The sequence below is a fragment of the Micromesistius poutassou genome (genome assembly GCF_964030765.1).
Source record: "Micromesistius poutassou genome assembly, chromosome: 7".
Lineage (NCBI taxonomy): Eukaryota > Metazoa > Chordata > Actinopteri > Gadiformes > Gadidae > Micromesistius > Micromesistius poutassou.
The window spans coordinates 20,773,486-20,777,847 of NC_140277.1; positions in this window are offsets into that span (position 1 = coordinate 20,773,486).

Consider the following 4,362-nt stretch of genomic DNA (forward strand, 5'->3'; position numbering starts at 1 on the left):
AGACATGCTCCTCCAGGCCACAGTGAGTCGTCTCATTGCTCTTCTTCTGGTCTGTTTCTGTCTGCTGTTGCTACGGGACGCGGAAAGGCACAATTATTTAACCTTGATGTAATGTTGGCCTTTTGCACTTTTTTTCTTTCTTTGTCCTCATGTTTGGTATACACATTGAATGAACAATATGTCATTCATCTAGCTGATGATCAATATTTACTTTACTTGAGGCAAATCAAATGAAAGATGAGCTGCAGCTGGTGAACGCTCTTCCCTACACTTTACCTCTGGAGTTCCTCCATCACTTGATGTAGATACGATAAAGACAACGTTTGGGTCATGAGCAGTGGTGGGCAGAAAGCTCTGATGGGACAGAGGTGACCAGTAACCAACGGGTTGGAACGTCTTCCACTCACTGCACCACACGAGGATTACCAAAGCAGAAGAAGACCCTTCAGAAAGAAGCAGAAAGACTGAATAACAGATAGAATAAAACAAACACTTCACCCACAACATCCTCTCTCCTCTAAACCCATTCAACCATCTGGGGGCTGAGGTCATGCCTACTGGGACCTGGTATTGGACCTCCTGGTGTTCAGCGCTGTGTCAGCCATGGCCTCCGCTGTACATGGTAGTAGTGACCATGTGGTGCACTGCTGGTCACTAAGGAGCGGGACTGACGGACATGCAGCACCAACCAGTAGTTAAAGGTCAGCTCTCACCTTTTGGTCAAAGAGGCTACAGTGAAGCATAGCTGAGACACTGGTACAGCAGAACACCAGCGCTGTGTGGGCACGGGCAGCATGGTCCTGTTTCTGGTACCCCTGGTTAGTCCTCCTGGTCCCCCACCTTTAAAGTGCTCTTGTACTCTGGTGTAGCAGTGAGCGGTGCTCACCTGTCCTCTGAGCTCTGAATGGGTTCATTTTAAAGTGCTCTTGTACTCTGGTGTAGCAGTGAGCGGTGCTCACCTGTCCTCTGAGCTCTCGTCCTGCAGCAGTCGCTCTTTGTTCAGGCCGATCTTCTCCAGCTCATGAGTCAGCTTCTCCAGGTCGTTATTCATCTGCTGAGTCCGCAGCTTCTCGCTCACCAGCTCCTACACACACACACACACACACACACACACACACACACACACACACACACACACACACACACACACACACACACACACACACACACACACACACACACACACACACACACACACACACACACACAGTGACAAGAGCCCTTTAGTTACTTTAACCCAGCTTTATACAGACTCTGACTCTAACCCTAACCAGCTTTATATAGACTCTGACCCTAACCCTAACCCAGCTTTATACAGACTCTGACTCTAACCCTAACCAGCTTTATATAGACTCTGACTCTAACCCTAACCCAGCTTTATACAGACTCTGACTCTAACCCTAACCAGCTTTATATAGACTCTGACCCTAACCCTAATCTATCTTTATATAGACTCTAACCCTAACCAGCTTTATATAGACTCTGACTCTAACCCTAACCCTAATCTATCTTTATATAGACTCTAACCCTAACCAGCTTTATATAGACTCTGACTCTAACCCTAACCCTAATCTATCTTTATATAGACTCTGACTCTAACCCTAACCCAGCTTTATACAGACTCTGACTCTAACCCTAACCAGCTTTATATAGACTCTGACCCTAACCCTAACCCAGCTTTATACAGACTCTGACTCTAACCCTAACCAGCTTTATATAGACTCTGACCCTAACCCTAATCTATCTTTATATAGACTCTAACCCTAACCAGCTTTATATAGACTCTGACTCTAACCCTAACCCTAATCTATCTTTATATAGACTCTAACCCTAACCAGCTTTATATAGACTCTGACTCTAACCCTAACCCTAATCTATCTTTATATAGACTCTAACCCTAACCAGCTTTATATAGACTCTGACTCTAACCCTAACCCTAACCAGCTTTATATAGACTCTGACTCTAACCCTAACCAGCTTTATATAGACTCTGACCCTAACCCTAACCAGCTTTATATAGACTCTAACCCTAACCAGCTTTATATAGACTCTAACCCTAACCAGCTTTATATAGACTCTGACCCTAACCCTAACCAGCTTTATATAGACTCTAACCCTAACCAGCTTTATATAGACTCTGACTCTAACCCTAACCCTAATCTATCTTTATATAGACTCTGACTCTAACCCTAACCCAGCTTTATATAGACTCTGACTCTAACCCTAACCAGCTTTATACAGACTCTAACCCTAACCCTAACCAGCTTTATATAGACTCTGACTCTAACCCTAACCCAGCTTTATATAGACTCTGACTCTAACCCTAACCCTAATCTATCTTTATATAGACTCTGACTGTATATTTGGGGGGATTTAGAACATTAAGGATAGTCAGTTTCACTGACAGGTATCCTCTGGCCTCCAGTAGAATTGCTGTTTAGGTTCATAATAAATGGGGAGGATTATTGCTTGTAAAATTCACTAACATTGTTTGCAATCACTTCATTAACTTCTACGAGTTCCAGGGCGTCCAGGGCAACACGTAACCCAACCGACTGCTGTCATCACAGCTGCTGTGTTGTGGAGCCCATGTGCTTATTGAGTTTGAAGATGCGGACCACTGGGCGGAGTCCCGTCTTTCTTCCTGCTGGCCGTCGTTGGCTTTAATTCTGGAGCAGTTTTCTTTGATCACATGACTGACAGACTCTGATTGGCCGGTGGCAGTAGAATCTTTTGCATTCAGTCTCAATTGCTTTGGCCTGTCCTTCAAATTAGTGAACATTAAAATGATTATATTTTAAATTGTGTTTTTGAAATGGTACAACTTGAAATGCCGTATTTGAATTTCTAAAGGAAAATGTATAAAGAGCCCTTCATATCAGCTCGTACTAGAGTAAATAAGGTCATTGAATTGGTGATATTATTCATCTTATTATTAGGATACATTTGAACAGTGAGCGACTTCACTACTGGAGGTCAGGATGAGTAGCTGGTCTCTGACTCTGGTGGTTCCTACAGGAAGGGAGGAGGGAGGGAGAGATGAGATGAGCCACGATCAGTTATCTTGTCCTCATTCTTAAATCCGTCTACAATATCTCTTCTCCCGCTTGCGTCCTCGCTCTCCGTCACTTGGGTCTTTTAAATAAATGCAGCTGTAGAACTCTTTATCTCTCCATCTCTTACCCGCTGCACCAGGCTGGTGGTCAGTCAGTCCTCCATCAGGTCCTCAAACCCCCAGCACACACACACTTCATGCCGCTTAGTTCAAATCATCTTGTCTTGTTACTGTTACCGACGTTACCCTCTCATGATGATGCTGGACTCGTTAAGGTTTCTTTACGTACAAAAGCTTCCTGGTAGAAAGGCCTCCTCTCCAGAAATAAAGGGAGATTCGCTGATACTTGAATTTGCTGCAGACGTGAAAATCTGAAGAGGATGTAATTTAGGAAAGGACATCGATATGAGCAGACAGTAAATCCATCCCAACTGAGGCTGGTGTGGTGTTGCTATGGAGACAAGGAGATTGATTGGCTTCTCTTGTGGGAATCAATCAAACCAACGTCTGTCAGCCTCTGTGTGGCATATTGTCCTTCCAGAAGGAACGGCTTCTCTCCTGTTCCCCTGCTGCCCTCTCATTGGCTGACTCAAGGATTCATAATGCCCTGGTCCTGAGTCCCTGATCAGGACTCAGGACCTGATCAGGATGAGTCCTGATCAGGACTCATCCTCGGAATAGAGGTGTGTGAGTATGGACACACCCCTGTCCACTGCCATGTGGACTGCCTAACCATCTAACCGTCTCAATCAACCTCACTAGGTATATTATGGTGTTGTTTTACCCGAATACCGTCCCAAGATTAGGTATTCTAAACCAAAAGCTAAAAGTTAGTGTATTAATACCTGTTTATTTTAGATGTCTTGTGGTTTTATTGACCCTTTTCTGCCGGTCACAATAGGCTTAACTTGCTAACAAACACTTAATTGAGCTCAATTAGAATTAGGTGGGCTGATGGCATTATGTTAGGTGTCCCCTCTCATAAAGACGTGGTCGAGGTGATGAAGGCTGCTCAGCGCTTCAGCTGGCAGCACTTAGTGTCAAATCCTTTAGATAAGGGACTCCTTCAGGTGACCAAAGGTAACCAAGACATACATTCTGGATAGAAAGATGGTTAGTATTTCATGTGTAAAGCAATGATAAGCCTTAATGATATGCAGATACTGATATGTTAGATTCTGTTCTTTAACTAACTGGTCCTATAGGGACTCTGTTTCTTTAACTAACTGGTCCTATAGGGACTCTGTTCTTTAACTAACTGGCCCTATAGGACTCTGTTCTTTAACTAACTGGTCCTATAGGGACTC